The sequence below is a fragment of the Ranitomeya imitator genome, chromosome 4, assembly GCF_032444005.1.
Source record: "Ranitomeya imitator isolate aRanImi1 chromosome 4, aRanImi1.pri, whole genome shotgun sequence".
NCBI lineage: Eukaryota > Metazoa > Chordata > Amphibia > Anura > Dendrobatidae > Ranitomeya > Ranitomeya imitator.
In genome coordinates, this window is record NC_091285.1 from 534,306,535 (window position 1) to 534,327,449 (window position 20,915).

Below are 20,915 nucleotides of genomic sequence, written 5' to 3' on the forward strand. Positions count from 1 at the left end.
GCGCAGCCCACGTAGTATATAGCAGCGCAGCCCACGTAGCAGCGCAGCCCACGTAGTAGCGCAGCCCACGTAGTATATAGCAGCGCAGCCCACGTAGTATATAGCAGCGCCACTCACTCAGGCACTGGTAGGACTAGGAGCTCCTCCTGAATCTGCCTCATAACTTCAGCAGCATGGCAGCCAGCCAGGGGCCAGAGCAGAGCAGAGAACGAGCTCTCTCCGCCCACAAACAATGTCACACTGGCTGCCTTCTCTTAACCCCTATGTGTGCCTGCCTGGCTGCACTCACTGAGTGAGAAGATGCTTGTGTCAGAGCTGGCACATAGGGGTTAAGAGAACGCAGCCAGCAGTGACTTTGTGGGCGGAGAGAGCATGTTATCTCCTGCTCTGCTCTCCCAGCTGTATCTATGACAGCGTGAGTGGGCCCCCCTCTCTCCCCAGGGCCCCGGCATTTGCCCGGTGCGCCGGGTGCTGACGCCGGCCCTGGCACCCAGATCGGTGGAGGGGGTAGACACTCAGCTCCCCCAGGGATCAGCTGCTAGCCCCTCCAGCCAGATATCACCAGTGTGATGAGGGGCAAGTGTGGTCACACCCAGATCGGTGGAGGGGTGGACACTCAGCGCCCCACCGATCAGCTGCTAGCCCCTCCAACCATATATCACCAGTGTGATGAGGAGGGACAGGTGTGGTCACACCCAGCAGGACCGGCTCCAGGTTTTTGAGGGCCCCGGGCGAAAGAGTCTCAGTGGGCCCCCCCTTTAACACATACCCCGATTCATGATCGCATATAAACACAGCCATGTAGTATATAACACTGCCCACGTAGTATATAGCAGCCCACGTAGCATATAGCAGCCCACGTAGTATATAGCAGCGCAGCCCACATAGTATATAGCAGCGCAGCCCACGTAGTATATAGCAGCGCAGCCCACGTAGTATATAGCAGCGCAGCCCACGTAGCAGCGCAGCCCACGTAGTATATAGCAGCGCAGCCCACGTAGCAGCGCAGCCCACGTAGTATATAGCAGCGCAGCCCACGTAGTATATAGCAGCGCCACTCACTCAGGCACTGGTAGGACTAGGAGCTCCTCCTGAATCTGCCTCATAACTTCAGCAGCATGGCAGCCAGCCAGGGGCGAGAGCAGAGCAGAGAACGAGCTCTCTCCGCCCACAAACAATGTCACACTGGCTGCCTTCTCTTAACCCCTATGTGTGCCTGCCTGGCTGCACTCACTGAGTGAGAAGATGCTTGTGTCAGAGCTGGCACATAGGGGTTAAGAGAACGCAGCCAGCAGTGACTTTGTGGGCGGAGAGAGCATGTTATCTCCTGCTCTGCTCTCCCAGCTGTATCTATGACAGCGTGAGTGGGCCCCCCTCTCTCCCCAGGGCCCCGGCATTTGCCCGGTGCGCCGGGTGCTGACGCCGGCCCTGGCACCCAGATCGGTGGAGGGGGTAGACACTCAGCTCCCCCAGGGATCAGCTGCTAGCCCCTCCAGCCAGATATCACCAGTGTGATGAGGGGCAAGTGTGGTCACACCCAGATCGGTGGAGGGGTGGACACTCAGCGCCCCACCGATCAGCTGCTAGCCCCTCCAACCATATATCACCAGTGTGATGAGGAGGGACAGGCGTGGTCACACTCAGATCGGTGGAGGGGATAGACACTCAGCTCCCCCACTGATCAGCTGCTAGCCCCTCCAGCCAGATATCACCAGTGTGATGAGGAGGGATAGGCGTGGTCACACCCAGATCGGTGGAGGGGGCAGACACTCAGCTCCCCCACTGATCAGCTGCTAGCCCCTCCAACCATATATCACCAGTGTGATGAGGAAGGACAGGTGTGGTCACACCCAGATCGGTGGAGGGGGTAGACACTCAGCTCCCCCAGGGATTAGCTGCTAGCCCCTCCAGCCAGATATCACCAGTGTGATGAGGGACAAGCGTGGTCACACCCAGATCGGTGGAGGGGGCAGACACTCAGCTCCCCCACTGATCAGCTGCTAGCCCCTCCAACCATATATCACCAGTGTGATGAGGAGGGACAGGCGTGGTCACACTCAGATCGGTGGAGGGGATAGACACTCAGCTCCCCCACTGATCAGCTGCTAGCCCCTCCAGCCAGATATCACCAGTGTGATGAGGAGGGATAGGCGTGGTCACACCCAGATCGGTGGAGGGGGCAGACACTCAGCTCCCCCACTGATCAGCTGCTAGCCCCTCCAACCATATATCACCAGTGTGATGAGGAAGGACAGGTGTGGTCACACCCAGATCGGTGGAGGGGGTAGACACTCAGCTCCCCCAGGGATTAGCTGCTAGCCCCTCCAGCCAGATATCACCAGTGTGATGAGGGACAAGCGTGGTCACACCCAGATCGGTGGAGGGGGCAGACACTCAGCTCCCCCACTGATCAGCTGCTAGCCCCTCCAACCATATATCACCAGTGTGATGAGGAGGGACAGGTGTGGTCACACCCAGATGGGTGGAGGGGGCAGACACTCAGCTCCCCCACTGATCAGCTGCTAGCCCCTCCAACCATATATCACCAGTGTGATGAGGAGGGACAGGTGTGGTCACACTCAGATCAGTGGAGGGGATAGACACTCAGCTCCCCCACTGATCAGCTGCTAGCCCCTCCAGCCAGATATCACCAGTGTGATGAGGAGGGATAGGCGTGGTCACACCCAGATCGGTGGAGGGGGCAGACACTCAGCTCCCCCACTGATCAGCTGCTAGCCCCTCCAACCATATATCACCAGTGTGATGAGGAAGGACAGGTGTGGTCACACCCAGATCGGTGGAGGGGGTAGACACTCAGCTCCCCCAGGGATTAGCTGCTAGCCCCTCCAGCCAGATATCACCAGTGTGATGAGGGACAAGCGTGGTCACACCCAGATCGGTGGAGGGGGCAGACACTCGGCTCCCCCACTGATCAGCTGCTAGCCCCTCCAGCCAGATATCACCAGTGTGATGAGGGGCAAGCGTGGTCACACCCAGATCGGTGGAGGGGTGGACACTCAGCGCCCCACCGATCAGCTGCTAGCCCCTCCAACCATATATCACCAGTGTGATGAGGAGGGACAGGTGTGGTCACACCCAGCAGGGCCGGCTCCAGGTTTTTGAGGGCCCCGGGCGAAAGAGTCTCAGTGGGCCCCCCCTTTAACACATACCCCGATTCATGATCGCATATAAACACAGCCATGTAGTATATAACACTGCCCACGTAGTATATAGCAGCCCACGTAGCATATAGCAGCCCATGTAGTATATAGCAGCGCAGCCCACATAGTATATAGCAGCGCAGCCCACGTAGTATATAGCAGCGCAGCCCACGTAGTATATAGCAGCGCAGCCCACGTAGCAGCGCAGCCCACGTAGTAGCGCAGCCCACGTAGTATATAGCAGCGCAGCCCACGTAGTATATAGCAGCGCCACTCACTCAGGCACTGGTAGGACTAGGAGCTCCTCCTGAATCTGCCTCATAACTTCAGCAGCATGGCAGCCAGCCAGGGGCCAGAGCAGAGCAGAGAACGAGCTCTCTTCGCCCACAAACAATGTCACACTGGCTGCCTTCTCTTAACCCCTATGTGTGCCTGCCTGGCTGCACTCACTGAGTGAGAAGATGCTTGTGTCAGAGCTGGCACATAGGGGTTAAGAGAACGCAGCCAGCAGTGACTTTGTGGGCGGAGAGAGCATGTTATCTCCTGCTCTGCTCTCCCAGCTGTATCTATGACAGCGTGAGTGGGCCCCCCTCTCTCCCCAGGGCCCCGGCATTTGCCCGGTGCGCCGGGTGCTGACGCCGGCCCTGGCACCTAGATCGGTGGAGGGGGTAGACACTCAGCTCCCCCAGGGATCAGCTGCTAGCCCCTCCAGCCAGATATCACCAGTGTGATGAGGGGCAAGTGTGGTCACACCCAGATCGGTGGAGGGGTGGACACTCAGCGCCCCACCGATCAGCTGCTAGCCCCTCCAACCATATATCACCAGTGTGATGAGGAGGGACAGGTGTGGTCACACCCAGCAGGACCGGCTCCAGGTTTTTGAGGGCCCCGGGCGAAAGAGTCTCAGTGGGCCCCCCCTTTAACACATACCCCGATTCATGATCGCATATAAACACAGCCATGTAGTATATAACACTGCCCACGTAGTATATAGCAGCCCACGTAGCATATAGCAGCCCACGTAGTATATAGCAGCGCAGCCCACATAGTATATAGCAGCGCAGCCCACGTAGTATATAGCAGCGCAGCCCACGTAGTATATAGCAGCGCAGCCCACGTAGTATATAGCAGCGCAGCCCACGTAGTATATAGCAGCGCAGCCCACGTAGCAGCGCAGCCCACGTAGTATATAGCAGCGCAGCCCACGTAGTATATAGCAGCGCCACTCACTCAGGCACTGGTAGGACTAGGAGCTCCTCCTGAATCTGCCTCATAACTTCAGCAGCATGGCAGCCAGCCAGGGGCGAGAGCAGAGCAGAGAACGAGCTCTCTCCGCCCACAAACAATGTCACACTGGCTGCCTTCTCTTAACCCCTATGTGTGCCTGCCTGGCTGCACTCACTGAGTGAGAAGATGCTTGTGTCAGAGCTGGCACATAGGGGTTAAGAGAACGCAGCCAGCAGTGACTTTGTGGGCGGAGAGAGCATGTTATCTCCTGCTCTGCTCTCCCAGCTGTATCTATGACAGCGTGAGTGGGCCCCCCTCTCTCCCCAGGGCCCCGGCATTTGCCCGGTGCGCCGGGTGCTGACGCCGGCCCTGGCACCCAGATCGGTGGAGGGGGTAGACACTCAGCTCCCCCAGGGATCAGCTGCTAGCCCCTCCAGCCAGATATCACCAGTGTGATGAGGGGCAAGTGTGGTCACACCCAGATCGGTGGAGGGGTGGACACTCAGCGCCCCACCGATCAGCTGCTAGCCCCTCCAACCATATATCACCAGTGTGATGAGGAGGGACAGGCGTGGTCACACTCAGATCGGTGGAGGGGGTAGACACTCAGCTCCCCCACTGATCAGCTGCTAGCCCCTCCAGCCAGATATCACCAGTGTGATGAGGAGGGATAGGCGTGGTCACACCCAGATCGGTGGAGGGGGCAGACACTCAGCTCCCCCACTGATCAGCTGCTAGCCCCTCCAACCATATATCACCAGTGTGATGAGGAAGGACAGGTGTGGTCACACCCAGATCGGTGGAGGGGGTAGACACTCAGCTCCCCCAGGGATTAGCTGCTAGCCCCTCCAGCCAGATATCACCAGTGTGATGAGGGACAAGCGTGGTCACACCCAGATCGGTGGAGGGGGCAGACACTCAGCTCCCCCACTGATCAGCTGCTAGCCCCTCCAACCATATATCACCAGTGTGATGAGGAGGGACAGGCGTGGTCACACTCAGATCGGTGGAGGGGATAGACACTCAGCTCCCCCACTGATCAGCTGCTAGCCCCTCCAGCCAGATATCACCAGTGTGATGAGGAGGGATAGGCGTGGTCACACCCAGATCGGTGGAGGGGGCAGACACTCAGCTCCCCCACTGATCAGCTGCTAGCCCCTCCAACCATATATCACCAGTGTGATGAGGAAGGACAGGTGTGGTCACACCCAGATCGGTGGAGGGGGTAGACACTCAGCTCCCCCAGGGATTAGCTGCTAGCCCCTCCAGCCAGATATCACCAGTGTGATGAGGGACAAGCGTGGTCACACCCAGATCGGTGGAGGGGGCAGACACTCGGCTCCCCCACTGATCAGCTGCTAGCCCCTCCAGCCAGATATCACCAGTGTGATGAGGGGCAAGCGTGGTCACACCCAGATCGGTGGAGGGGTGGACACTCAGCGCCCCACCGATCAGCTGCTAGCCCCTCCAACCATATATCACCAGTGTGATGAGGAGGGACAGGTGTGGTCACACCCAGCAGGGCCGGCTCCAGGTTTTTGAGGGCCCCGGGCGAAAGAGTCTCAGTGGGCCCCCCCTTTAACACATACCCCGATTCATGATCGCATATAAACACAGCCATGTAGTATATAACACTGCCCACGTAGTATATAGCAGCCCACGTAGCATATAGCAGCCCATGTAGTATATAGCAGCGCAGCCCACATAGTATATAGCAGCGCAGCCCACGTAGTATATAGCAGCGCAGCCCACGTAGTATATAGCAGCGCAGCCCACGTAGCAGCGCAGCCCACGTAGTAGCGCAGCCCACGTAGTATATAGCAGCGCAGCCCACGTAGTATATAGCAGCGCCACTCACTCAGGCACTGGTAGGACTAGGAGCTCCTCCTGAATCTGCCTCATAACTTCAGCAGCATGGCAGCCAGCCAGGGGCCAGAGCAGAGCAGAGAACGAGCTCTCTTCGCCCACAAACAATGTCACACTGGCTGCCTTCTCTTAACCCCTATGTGTGCCTGCCTGGCTGCACTCACTGAGTGAGAAGATGCTTGTGTCAGAGCTGGCACATAGGGGTTAAGAGAACGCAGCCAGCAGTGACTTTGTGGGCGGAGAGAGCATGTTATCTCCTGCTCTGCTCTCCCAGCTGTATCTATGACAGCGTGAGTGGGCCCCCCTCTCTCCCCAGGGCCCCGGCATTTGCCCGGTGCGCCGGGTGCTGACGCCGGCCCTGGCACCTAGATCGGTGGAGGGGGTAGACACTCAGCTCCCCCAGGGATCAGCTGCTAGCCCCTCCAGCCAGATATCACCAGTGTGATGAGGGGCAAGTGTGGTCACACCCAGATCGGTGGAGGGGTGGACACTCAGCGCCCCACCGATCAGCTGCTAGCCCCTCCAACCATATATCACCAGTGTGATGAGGAGGGACAGGTGTGGTCACACCCAGCAGGACCGGCTCCAGGTTTTTGAGGGCCCCGGGCGAAAGAGTCTCAGTGGGCCCCCCCTTTAACACATACCCCGATTCATGATCGCATATAAACACAGCCATGTAGTATATAACACTGCCCACGTAGTATATAGCAGCCCACGTAGCATATAGCAGCCCACGTAGTATATAGCAGCGCAGCCCACATAGTATATAGCAGCGCAGCCCACGTAGTATATAGCAGCGCAGCCCACGTAGTATATAGCAGCGCAGCCCACGTAGTATATAGCAGCGCAGCCCACGTAGTATATAGCAGCGCAGCCCACGTAGCAGCGCAGCCCACGTAGTATATAGCAGCGCAGCCCACGTAGTATATAGCAGCGCCACTCACTCAGGCACTGGTAGGACTAGGAGCTCCTCCTGAATCTGCCTCATAACTTCAGCAGCATGGCAGCCAGCCAGGGGCGAGAGCAGAGCAGAGAACGAGCTCTCTCCGCCCACAAACAATGTCACACTGGCTGCCTTCTCTTAACCCCTATGTGTGCCTGCCTGGCTGCACTCACTGAGTGAGAAGATGCTTGTGTCAGAGCTGGCACATAGGGGTTAAGAGAACGCAGCCAGCAGTGACTTTGTGGGCGGAGAGAGCATGTTATCTCCTGCTCTGCTCTCCCAGCTGTATCTATGACAGCGTGAGTGGGCCCCCCTCTCTCCCCAGGGCCCCGGCATTTGCCCGGTGCGCCGGGTGCTGACGCCGGCCCTGGCACCCAGATCGGTGGAGGGGGTAGACACTCAGCTCCCCCAGGGATCAGCTGCTAGCCCCTCCAGCCAGATATCACCAGTGTGATGAGGGGCAAGTGTGGTCACACCCAGATCGGTGGAGGGGTGGACACTCAGCGCCCCACCGATCAGCTGCTAGCCCCTCCAACCATATATCACCAGTGTGATGAGGAGGGACAGGCGTGGTCACACTCAGATCGGTGGAGGGGGTAGACACTCAGCTCCCCCACTGATCAGCTGCTAGCCCCTCCAGCCAGATATCACCAGTGTGATGAGGAGGGATAGGCGTGGTCACACCCAGATCGGTGGAGGGGGCAGACACTCAGCTCCCCCACTGATCAGCTGCTAGCCCCTCCAACCATATATCACCAGTGTGATGAGGAAGGACAGGTGTGGTCACACCCAGATCGGTGGAGGGGGTAGACACTCAGCTCCCCCAGGGATTAGCTGCTAGCCCCTCCAGCCAGATATCACCAGTGTGATGAGGGACAAGCGTGGTCACACCCAGATCGGTGGAGGGGGCAGACACTCAGCTCCCCCACTGATCAGCTGCTAGCCCCTCCAACCATATATCACCAGTGTGATGAGGAGGGACAGGCGTGGTCACACTCAGATCGGTGGAGGGGATAGACACTCAGCTCCCCCACTGATCAGCTGCTAGCCCCTCCAGCCAGATATCACCAGTGTGATGAGGAGGGATAGGCGTGGTCACACCCAGATCGGTGGAGGGGGCAGACACTCAGCTCCCCCACTGATCAGCTGCTAGCCCCTCCAACCATATATCACCAGTGTGATGAGGAAGGACAGGTGTGGTCACACCCAGATCGGTGGAGGGGGTAGACACTCAGCTCCCCCAGGGATTAGCTGCTAGCCCCTCCAGCCAGATATCACCAGTGTGATGAGGGACAAGCGTGGTCACACCCAGATCGGTGGAGGGGGCAGACACTCAGCTCCCCCACTGATCAGCTGCTAGCCCCTCCAACCATATATCACCAGTGTGATGAGGAGGGACAGGTGTGGTCACACCCAGATGGGTGGAGGGGGCAGACACTCAGCTCCCCCACTGATCAGCTGCTAGCCCCTCCAACCATATATCACCAGTGTGATGAGGAGGGACAGGTGTGGTCACACTCAGATCAGTGGAGGGGATAGACACTCAGCTCCCCCACTGATCAGCTGCTAGCCCCTCCAGCCAGATATCACCAGTGTGATGAGGAGGGATAGGCGTGGTCACACCCAGATCGGTGGAGGGGGCAGACACTCAGCTCCCCCACTGATCAGCTGCTAGCCCCTCCAACCATATATCACCAGTGTGATGAGGAAGGACAGGTGTGGTCACACCCAGATCGGTGGAGGGGGTAGACACTCAGCTCCCCCAGGGATTAGCTGCTAGCCCCTCCAGCCAGATATCACCAGTGTGATGAGGGACAAGCGTGGTCACACCCAGATCGGTGGAGGGGGCAGACACTCGGCTCCCCCACTGATCAGCTGCTAGCCCCTCCAGCCAGATATCACCAGTGTGATGAGGGGCAAGCGTGGTCACACCCAGATCGGTGGAGGGGTGGACACTCAGCGCCCCACCGATCAGCTGCTAGCCCCTCCAACCATATATCACCAGTGTGATGAGGAGGGACAGGTGTGGTCACACCCAGCAGGGCCGGCTCCAGGTTTTTGAGGGCCCCGGGCGAAAGAGTCTCAGTGGGCCCCCCCTTTAACACATACCCCGATTCATGATCGCATATAAACACAGCCATGTAGTATATAACACTGCCCACGTAGTATATAGCAGCCCACGTAGCATATAGCAGCCCATGTAGTATATAGCAGCGCAGCCCACATAGTATATAGCAGCGCAGCCCACGTAGTATATAGCAGCGCAGCCCACGTAGTATATAGCAGCGCAGCCCACGTAGTATATAGCAGCGCAGCCCACGTAGCAGCGCAGCCCACGTAGTAGCGCAGCCCACGTAGTATATAGCAGCGCAGCCCACGTAGTATATAGCAGCGCCACTCACTCAGGCACTGGTAGGACTAGGAGCTCCTCCTGAATCTGCCTCATAACTTCAGCAGCATGGCAGCCAGCCAGGGGCCAGAGCAGAGCAGAGAACGAGCTCTCTCCGCCCACAAACAATGTCACACTGGCTGCCTTCTCTTAACCCCTATGTGTGCCTGCCTGGCTGCACTCACTGAGTGAGAAGATGCTTGTGTCAGAGCTGGCACATAGGGGTTAAGAGAACGCAGCCAGCAGTGACTTTGTGGGCGGAGAGAGCATGTTATCTCCTGCTCTGCTCTCCCAGCTGTATCTATGACAGCGTGAGTGGGCCCCCCTCTCTCCCCAGGGCCCCGGCATTTGCCCGGTGCGCCGGGTGCTGACGCCGGCCCTGGCACCCAGATCGGTGGAGGGGGTAGACACTCAGCTCCCCCAGGGATCAGCTGCTAGCCCCTCCAGCCAGATATCACCAGTGTGATGAGGGGCAAGTGTGGTCACACCCAGATCGGTGGAGGGGTGGACACTCAGCGCCCCACCGATCAGCTGCTAGCCCCTCCAACCATATATCACCAGTGTGATGACGAGGGTCAGGCGTGGTCACACTCAGATCGGTGGAGGGGGTAGACACTCAGCGCCCCACTGATCAGCTGCTAGCCCCTCCAGCCAGATATCACCAGTGTGATGAGGAGGGACAGGTGTGGTCACACCCAGATCGGTGGAGGGGATAGACACTCAGCTCCCCCACTGATCAGCTGCTAGCCCCTCCAACCATATATCACCAGTGTGATGAGGAGGGACAGGTGTGGTCACACCCAGATCGGTGGAGGGGGTAGACACTCAGCTCCCCCAGGGATCAGCTGCTAGCCCCTCCAGCCAGATATCACCAGTGTGATGAGGGGCAAGCGTGGTCACACCCAGATCGGTGGAGGGGTGGACACTCAGCGCCCCACCGATCAGCTGCTAGCCCCTCCAACCATATATCACCAGTGTGATGACGAGGGTCAGGCGTGGTCACACTCAGATCGGTGGAGGGGGTAGACACTCAGCGCCCCACTGATCAGCTGCTAGCCCCTCCAGCCAGATATCACCAGTGTGATGAGGAGGGACAGGTGTGGTCACACCCAGATCGGTGGAGGGGGCAGACACTCAGCTCCCCCACTGATCAGCTGCTAGCCCCTCCAACCAGATATCACCAGGGTGATGAGGAGGGACAGGCGTGGTCACACCCAGATCGGTGGAGGGGGCAGACACTCAGCGCCCCCAGTGATCAGCTGCTAGCCCCTCCAACCAGATATCACCAGGGTGATGAGGAGGGACAGGCGTGGTCACACCCAGATGGGTGGAGGGGGTGGACACTCAGCGCCCCACCGATCAGCTGCTAGCCCCTCCAGCCAGTTATCACCAGTGTGATGAGGAGGGACAAGCGTGGTCACACTCAGATCGGTGGTGGGGGTAGACACTCAGCGCCCCTACCGATCAGCTGCTAGCCCCTACAACCATATATCACCAGTGTGATGAAGAGGGACAGGTGTGGTCACACTCAGATCGGTGGAGGGGGTGGACACTCAGCGCCCCCACCGATCAGCTGCTAGCCCCTCCAACCAGATATCACCAGTGTGATGAAGAGGGACAGGCGTGGTCACACTCAGATCGGTGGAGGGGGCAGACACTCAGCTCCCCCAGGGATCAGCTGCTAGCCCCTCCAGCCAGATATCACCAGTGTGATGAGGAGGGACAGGCGTGGTCACACTCAGATCGGTGGAGGGGGTAGACACTCAGCTCCCCCACCGATCAGCTGCTAGCCCCTCCAACCATATATCACCAGTGTGATGAAGAGTGACAGGCGTGGTGGTCACATCGTGTAGTAGTCGCGCTCTGGCACTGCAGATCAGCTCCCTTTGGATGCCAGAGCATACAGCACCTTCACAAGAGCCCCCTCTGCCCTGGAGGCGGTTTTGTACAGACCCTACTGCAAAACAGGGACAAGAAGTGCAGAATGTTTGGTGACATCATAGTCACACGACAGTGGAGGACAATGATTGTGAAGCGACTAAGGGGCTTCTTGTGAAGCAGGGCTCCTGGGAAGGTTCTTGGTAGCTGTGAAGTAAAGGCTGATGATCACAACGCTCGTTCGTCGGGTGAAATGATCTACTGTGCAGCTCCGAAGATAATTGCTTTTGGCAGCACATCCTCCTGTGTAAACAGCACCTGTGCTGCCGAGTACAATGCCACTGAACCATGACAGATCGTTCTGTGTGCAGCTGAAGCCGGGTCGGCCTGTATAAACCGGCTACAAAATGACCTCCTACCGGCAACCGTTCACATCACCCGGTGGAAAAGACGCCTAACTATGGGCCAGCCTGGGGAGAGCAGGGTCTCTAGCGCCGCCTGCAGGAGGAAGCAATATTAGAGTCCGGCCAAGGCCAGCGGACATTACTCCAGTCCAGAACCTTCCACAACAGGAGGCTGCGGTCCTGTTCTGTTGTTCTTGCCTCTCATCCGCCCAAATTAGGAGCCAGGGGAACAAACGTTCTGACACATCTACACTCTGGACTCCTAGACTTAGGCCGCAGTGACGTCACAGCACATTATGGCGTCATCCAAACACTCTGCAAACAGCACGTGACCCAAACATCGCACGAGCAGGCTGACACAAAGTAGTGGGCTCCTGTAAGCCCCGAGAAAGCGACATGTATAACTGCAGCAGAGAAGCCGCGCTCTGTTCCGCCACACGACTCCCCCCTCCGCCGCCTATTACCGGCCACGGGTGGCAGCTATGACGCTGCGGTTACCTCACTCTCCGCCGAGGCCTGTGAAGCCGGGGACTAAACTAAAACATCTGCATGCGAAAGGGCATCGAGGAACGGCGACAGAGAGGGGCCAAGAGCAGGATGTTTGGAAACGCCGCATGTTTGTTACGTATCGTGCTTAAGGCGGAGTCACAGCGACATCCAGTGGTTTATGAAGGCTATATAGGGTCTGCGCCAGTGTTCCTGTACGACAGGGCCGCGTGGCCTAATGGATAAGGCGTCTGACTTCGGATCAGAAGATTGCAGGTTCGAGTCCTGCCGCGGTCGCTTTTATTTTTTGTGACATAAATCAGATTATCACTTACTTTTCTTGATTAAAACAAACATTATCCGCATTTATTAACACCACGATTTCTTGGAACTATGTATCCTCTTTTATTTCCACTGTTCATTGCCAGGGTAGTTATTCAGGCAAGGTTCCCTTCCTTCTGTGTACAGGAGCTGATGATAATTATTATCAATCATGAGAAAATAATCTTTACTGTATATGCCACTAGAGAAGCTGCATGGGACTGATGGAAACTTGTCCATGAGCAGCTATAGAGGTCATTGGACAGAATCTGCACGTTTCTATCTATTTGTCATTTACTCCGTGGGCTCATTTACTCCGTGGCCCATTATTTACTCCGTGGGCTGTCATTTACTCCGTGGCCCATTATTTACTCCATGGGCTGTCATTTACTCCGTGGGCATTTGGATCGCCCCCGTAGGGCTGTGGGGTACTCGGTACCGAGTCCTTCGGTTCTCAAAGGGGGGATGTCACGGTGGCTGACCCGGTCCGTGGCCCTCGGGAGGTCCGTTGTAAAAGCGGAAAGGTCTTTAACCCCTTAGTGACGGAGCCAAATTTTTGAAATCTGACCACTGTCAATTTATGTGGTAATAACTCTGCAACGCTTCAACAAATCCCAGTGATTTTGAGAATGTTTTTTCGTGACACATTATACTTTATGATAATGGTAAATTTAGGTCAATATGTTTTGTTTATTTATAAAAAATATCAAAAATTTGAGAAAAATGTTAAAAAATTAGCAATTTTCAAACTTTGAATGATTATCCCTTTAATCCAGATAGTCATACCACAGAAAACCATTAATAAATAACATTTCCCACATGTCTGCTTTACATCAGCACCATTTGTAAAATGTTATTTTATTTTGTTAGCATTTTAGGAGGATTAAAAATGTAGCAGCAATTTTTCATTTTTTCAAGGAAATTTACAAAATTTATTTTTTTATGGACTTTTCCATGTTTGAAGTGACTTTAGGGGTCTCGTATATTGGGAAACCCCCAAACGTGATACCATTTTAAAAACAGCACCCCCTGACATATTGAAAACTGCAGTCAGGTAGTTTATTAACTCTTTAGGTGCTTTACAGGAATTAATGCAAAGTGGCATGACAGAAATGAAAATGTGTATTTTTACCACCTAAATGTCGGTAACTTCTGAACAGATTACTACAGCCGTCAGACTCTAAGGCCGCTATTTGGTCATGAATCGCCATGGCAAACATCAGGACCACAAAATCAAGATCTGAGGGCACCAATTTGGTTAAATAGGAAGCCTCCACACTCTGTTAACCATTTATAATGATGTAGTCACTATTGGCAGCAGCATCTAAGGGGTTAAACAGAGTTGGACGATGCAAACACTGATCGTGGCTGGTACAGCAAGCTGTCAGCTATAGTGGACAGCTGACAGCTACTGGATTGTCACCTGTATGGGGAGGCTATTCTCTTATATCTCAGGTCAGTTAAAAGACGTATTGGCTGTCATTAAGGGGTTAAAGGGGAAATGTTCATGACGCCACCTGTGGTATTCGGTCAGGGTGACCGACGCTGCTTAGGGGTCCGCTGGGGTGATGTTATGGCAGCTGGATGCTATACCTTCCCACAGGTGAAGTATGTCCCCAGGGCTTCCCGAAGTGTAGATGATGGATGGTGTGAGGCGCAGTGAATAACGAGGACACAAGGTTGCAGTCTCTTTACCTTTTTACTGAAGGCTTCAGCATCCACAGTCCAGAGCACCAGACCACAGGGCAGGCAGAGTCCGGCCGGTCTGAAGGCAAATCCAGAGTCCCCTTTATCCAGGTGGAAATCAGTAGCCTTCCTCTAGCGCCTGGGTGTTGTAGTACCTTAGGTTGGGTTCACATTGCGTTAATAGCAGCCCGTTCAACACATACGTTAACGGGCTGCTGTTAACGCAAGTGCCGGTATGGCAGCACGCTAGCGCAGATAGAGTACCTGCTAGCTCTATCTGCGCTAGCGGTGACGGACCCGGAAACGCTGCAGCCCGCATCTCGGGGTCCGTCACTCAATGACGGCACATCACTAGCACACGCCCATTGTGGGCGTGCGCTAGCGATGGGTCCAACATTGGACTCAATGGCGGTGTTAACGGACTACTTTACACCGCGTTAATGCCGCGGTGTAACGTAGTCCGTCTAACGGACGCGCCCATTGCAATGTGAACCCAGCCTTACTGCTGAGCCTCTCGTAAGGTCCTCACAACTGTTGTTGGTGCTCTAGATGTTATGTCTTTCTCTCTGTCCCCCAGATGGATAGAAACAAACCCATATTACTGGTGGCCTGAGGCTTTTTACAGGGACTCTAGCACGCCCCAGCCCCCACAAGTTGCCACCGTGCCTCCTGGCTGTAGGTGCGGATCAGCAATGTGCAATTAACTGTCCTGCCGGACTCTGGAGCAAGGCATGGAGACGATTGCTCCCTCGGTGTTCCGGCTACCGGATCCTGCGCCTCAGAAGGAGGCAGCCTTTGTAGGGCAGAACTCCTTCTGGTTTTCCTCTCCTTTTGCTATGACTTAGTTTCTCACCCTCTACAATACAAATCTCTTTCGTGTCCTTCCTTAGGATGCTGCTGCATCAGTAGGCAGTCGCAGCTCCGTGGCCTTCTGTCTAGGCCTCTGACAGGATCCCACCCCTGTCAGGGACCCTCTGTCGGCAACTGCTAGATGTTCCTCCTTTCCTCTGTCTGCCTGACAGGTACTGCCTGGGTGAAGCCCAGTCAGCTTCTGCCTAACTTCCTATCCAGACCACCAGTTTTACCTAATTGTGAAGAGTGCCCTAATAAATAGGAGCATAGCTCCCCCTGGTGGGCTGGAGTGTGAAGTGTGTTGAATGGTTTGTGATACCTGGTAAAGAGATCTCCTTTATTGCCTTTAGACGTAACATCACTCCCCCTGGTGGAAGAATGACATTACTGCAACGACCTGGACCATGGGGCGCTGCACTGGCATTTACTCCATCGGCTCATTTACTCCGTGGGCCGGCATTTACTCCGTGGGCTGCCATTTACCCTGTGGCCCATCATTTACTCTGTGGGCTCATTTACTCTGTGGCCCATTATTTATTCCGTGTGCTGTCATTTACTCTGTAGACTGACATTTACTCTGTGGGCTGTCATTTACTCCATGGGCCGGCATTTACTCCATGGGCTTATTTACTCTGTGGCCCATCATTTACTCCGTGGACTCATTTACTCTGTGGCCCATCATATACTCTGTGTGCTGTCATTTACTCTGTAGGCTGGCATTTACTCTGTGGGCAGTCATTTACTCCATGGGCCGGCATTTACTCCATGGGCTCATTTACTCTGTGGGCTGGCATTTACACTGTCGGCTGTTATTTACTCCGTGGGCCGGCATTTACTCCGTCGGCTGTCCTTTACTCCGTGGGCCAACATTTACTCTGTGGGCTGTCCTTTGCTCCGTGGGCCAACATTTACTCTGTGGGCTGTTTGCAGCGCCCCAGAGTCCTGGTCGTTGCAGTGATGTTGCTCTCCCACCAGGCAGAGTGATGTTACGTCTGATGGCACCAAAGGAGTTAAACCCTACCAGGTATCACAGCCACACACACATTTCACACTCCAGTCCACCAGGGGGAGCTAAGGGTTCTATCTACTAGGCCACTCCTCACATTTGGGTAAAACTGGTGGGTTGGATAGGAATTGAGGAGAGAAGGAGTTGGGAGTTGGAGAAGAGAGGAGTTCCTGGCTGGAGACTAGCGAGAAAGGTCTCCAGGCTGAGCTGGCTGGAGCAAGGCCCAGTCAGATCCAGACTACGGTCTGAGGAGGAGGACAGAAGGCACAAGGAGCTACGCCTGCACCTGATTGCTGCAGCCTCCTAGGAAAGGGCAAGAAGGGAAACGTGTCGTAGTGAGTGAGAAACGAAGTCGTAGCAATAGGAGTAACAAATCAGTGGGAGACCAGCTAGAAGCAGGCTGCCTCCCACTAAGCGCAGATTCGGTGGCCGGAGCACAGAGGGAGTAATAGACTCTATGCTTTACTTCAGAGACCGGCAGGGCAGTCGGTTCCAAGCTGGCTGTCCGACCTAAGAGCCTAAGCAGACAAGGTGGCAACGCGGAGGAGGGGCGACACTAGGGTCCCTATAAAATAGCCTCAGGCCACCACCGTCATACGGGTTTTGTCCTATCCATCTGGGGGACAGGAGAAGAGTAACAAGAGTGAGGACCCTATTAGGAGCTAATGCAAGTAGGGACCTACTACGTTACTGTGCGCAAAGGGAAGGCTACTGATTTCCACCTGGCTCAGGGGACTCTGGAATTGCCATCAGACCGGCCGGACTCTGCCGACCCTGTAACCTGGTACCCCGGACTGTGGATGCTGAAGCCTCCAGTAAAGGTAAAGAGACTGCACCCACTGTGTCATAACATAGTAACATAGTTAGTAAGGCCGAAAAAAGACATTTGTCCATCCAGTTCAGCCTATATTCCATCATAATAAATCCCCAGATCTACGTCCTTCTACAGAACCTAATAATTGTATGATACAATATTGTTCTGCTCCAGGAAGACATCCAGGCCTCTCTTGAACCCCTCGACTGAGTTCGCCATCACCACCTCCTCAGGCAAGCAATTCCAGATTCTCACTGCCCTAACAGTAAAGAATCATCTTCTATGTTGGTGGAAAAACCTTCTCTCCTCCAGACGCAAAGAATGCCCCCTTGTGCCCGTCACCTTTCTTGGTATAAACAGATCCTCAGCGAGATATTTGTATTGTCCCCTTATATACTTATACATGGTTATTAGATCGCCCCTCAGTCGTCTTTTTTCTATACTAAATAATCCTAATTTCGCTAATCTATCTGGGTATTGTAGTTCTCCCATCCCCTTTATTAATTTTGTTGCCCTCCTTTGTACTCTCTCTAGTACTCTCTCCTCGTTATTCACCGCGTTTCGCATTGCCCACCATCAACATCTACACTACTGGGAAGCCCTGGGGAAACACTTCAGCTGTGGGAAGGTATTCCATCTAGCTGCCGTAACATCACCCCAGTGGACCCCTAAGCAGCGTCGATCACCCTGACCGAATACCACAGGTGGCGTCACGAACACTTGACAAACTTGCATCACCTTTAATTGGGCGCCCCTTAGCAGGGCCACGGACCGGGTCGGGCCACCGTGACATCCCCAGACAGAAGGAACCGAAGGCCCTGGTACCGAGTACCCGATTGCCCTGCGCTTGGGGGCGATCCACTGTCCTTTACTCCGTGAGCCGTCCTTTACACTGTGGGCTGTCCTTTACTCTGTGGGCTTATTTAGTCCGTGGGCTGTAATTTACTCCATAGGCCGGCATTTACTCCGTTGCCTGTCATTTACTATGTGGGCTGTCATTTACTCTGTAGGCCGGCATTTACTCTGTGCTCTGTCATTTACTCCATGGGCCGGCATTTACTCCATAGGCTCATTTACTCCGTGGGCTCATTTACTCTGTGGCCCATCATTTACTCCGTGGGCTGTCATTTACTCTGTAGGCTGGCATTTACTCTGTGGGCTATCATTTACTCCATGGCCGGCATTTACTCCATGGACTCATTTACTCCATGGGCTCTTTTACTCTGTGGCCCATCATTTACTCCATGGGCTCATTTACTCCGTGGTCTGTCCTTTACTCCGTGGGCTGGCATTTACACTGTGCGCTGTCCTTTACTCTGTGGGCTCATTTACTCTGTGGGCTGTCATTTACTCCATGGGCTGGCATTTACTCCGTCAGCTGTCATTTACTCCGTGGGCCGGCATTTACTCCGTGGGCTGTCCTTTACTCCGTGGGCTCATTTACTCTGTGGGCTGTCCTTTGCTCCGTGGGCCGGCATTTACTCTGTTGGCTAGCATTTACACTGTGGGCTTATTTACTCTGTGAGCTGTCATTTACTGCATGGGCCGGCATTTATAGTCCTTTTACTAGGCACTGCTCCTAATAGCCAGTTTCCTACTCCACACTGATGAGGGGCAAATACCCCGAAACAGCTGTCTGTGGATGGATACCATGTTTTGGCATAGGTGGTTTTCCTTTTTGGATGCTGCCCTTCCTGTGGTTGTTCCTTCCCGGTGAAAGACCTGTCTATTTATTGCTTGCGTTGAGAAACATGTGATGGTGTCTCCGCTGCTTTTCTACAGGCATTTACTCAGTCGGCTGTCATTTACTTCGTGGGCTGTCATTTACTCTGTAGGCTGGCATTTACTCTGTGGGCTGTCATTTACTCCATGGGCTGGCATTTACTCCATGGGCTCATTTACTCTGTGGCCCATCATTTACTCTGTGGGCTCATTTACTCTGTGGCCCATCATTTATTCTGTGGGCTGTCATTTTGCTCTGCAGGCTGGCATTTACTCTGTGGGCTGTCATTTACTCCATGGGCCGGCATTTACTCCATGGGCTCATTTGCTCCATGGGCTCATTTACACTGTGGCCCATCATTTACTCCGTGTGCTGTCATTTACTCTGTAGGCTGGTATTTGCTCTGTGGGTTGTCATTTACTCCGTGGGCTGACATTTACTCCATGGGCTCATTTACTCTGTGGGCTGTCATTTACTCCATGGGCTGGCATTTACTCCGTCAGCTGTCCTTTACTCCATGGGCTGTTCTTTACTCCGTGGGCTGTCATTTACTCCGTGGGCTCATTTACTCTGTGGGTCAGCATTTACTCCGTGGGCTGTCCTTTACTCCGTGGGCTGGCATTTACACTGTGAGCTGTCCTTTACTCTGTGGGCTCATTTACTCCGTGGACTGTCATTAACTCCGTGGGCCAGCATTTAATCCAGATGTCGATATCAGAAATATATCAGTCACTCACTTTATAAAAATGACACACCGACTATAGACTTTTTAGATTTGTATTTTTTGGGGGGGTTACAAAGCTGCTCTTAAGGGTTTATTCTTTAGGAGTCTATGTCAAAATAACACTAAATGTTATGTTCATGCTGGGGATCTTTTGGGATTTTGGGAATAACCCAATAGTGGGTATTGTTTTTTTTCTAAACCACAACTTATATGGGTTGCCCCATTCTGCGTTCACATTTTGTCCTGGTGGTAGTGGATAATTTCTGTAAGTTGCAGCTTTTTTCTGGATCGGATGAAATGTGAATGTTGCAGCCAATTAGAGACTACTGATTAGCTGCAGCGCTCTTGTGACGCCGTCTGGAATTTTGTGCCAGGGAACTGTGGAAAATTACACTGCTTTCCCACTATGAGCTTTTATTGTGTTTTTGACGCTGCATATTATCACTGCATCAAATGCACAACATCTTACAGTTCCAGCAAAGTGGATGGGATTATAGAAATCTCCTGCCTTCTGTGTTTTTTCACTCAGCATAAACTGACCTGCTATGAGTGTTTCAAATCCGCAGCATGTTACTTTCTCTTTCAGGGATGTAACGTGGCTCGGGGCGGTAGCCGTGGGCTAGGTACTTGTCTCTTTATGCACCAGCATGTTACATAAAGGTGGGGGTCCTGGCTGGGTGTGTGGACTTGTGTAATGTAGGCCGCATGTTACAGATGACTTTGGTTGGCCAGGACCAGAAGTTGAGGACTTCAATGAGGAAGACCATCAGTCGAAAATAAACTTTTTACTGAGCGATAACTTTGTGGAAATGAAGTACAGTGGATAGGAGGTGCACAGCCGGATAAACTTTTCCATCACAATGCGGAGCATCTTCTCACACAGTCTCAAATCCTTTTTCTTTACTCGTTTGGTCTCTATCTCCACTGTTTTTTTTTTTCCTTCACCACAGCCCAGCTTAGTACCACAGTCGAGATAGCAAGAGTCCTAGTCTCAACCCACAGTTCAGTGTTCTCTTTCCCCCCAGGCGAACTCTGGTGTCAGTCGGTACCTACCGTACTTTTTTTTCTCATTAATGTACACTCTGCACCCCATCTTGACTGAACAAACAGAAATGTAGTAATTTTTGCAAATTTATTAAAAAAGAAAAACTGAAATATCACATGGCCTAAGTGTTGACTCTTAGTACAGAGAAGCAGAACTGGTCCGGGATGGTATCGTTCATTTGTATTCATTTTACCTCCCTGGGCCCATTAATAATGGGTTGTCCAGTAGTGGACAGCTCCTTTAACTAGGACTTGTGAATACAGCCAATACTGGAGTTCTGGAAATCAGTGGGGGAAATGTATTCAGCTAATTACTCCAGAGTGATTCTGTTTGCTCGAAGGAACTGACGTACATGCTGTGCACCAGATGTGACACTTATCGCACTACACT

General features: G+C 54.0%; 1 protein-coding gene and 1 non-coding gene across 4 annotated transcripts in view; one reads left to right on the plus strand and one right to left on the minus strand.

Annotated features, from left to right (window-relative positions):
* Positions 1-12,495, minus strand: part of POLG (DNA polymerase gamma, catalytic subunit) — a 170,176-nt gene extending 157,681 nt beyond the window's left edge. For all 3 annotated transcript variants that reach the window (XR_011320805.1, XM_069766214.1, XM_069766215.1), the window contains exon 1: positions 12,367-12,495. The gene's annotated coding sequence lies outside the window, so the exon portion shown is untranslated. The remainder of the gene's footprint in view (positions 1-12,366) is intronic.
* Positions 12,496-12,578: 83 nt separating this feature from the next.
* Positions 12,579-12,651, plus strand: TRNAR-UCG (transfer RNA arginine (anticodon UCG)). The gene has a single exon. It is a non-coding gene; the product is annotated as a tRNA-Arg (tRNA).
* Positions 12,652-20,915: the final 8,264 nt, after the last annotated feature.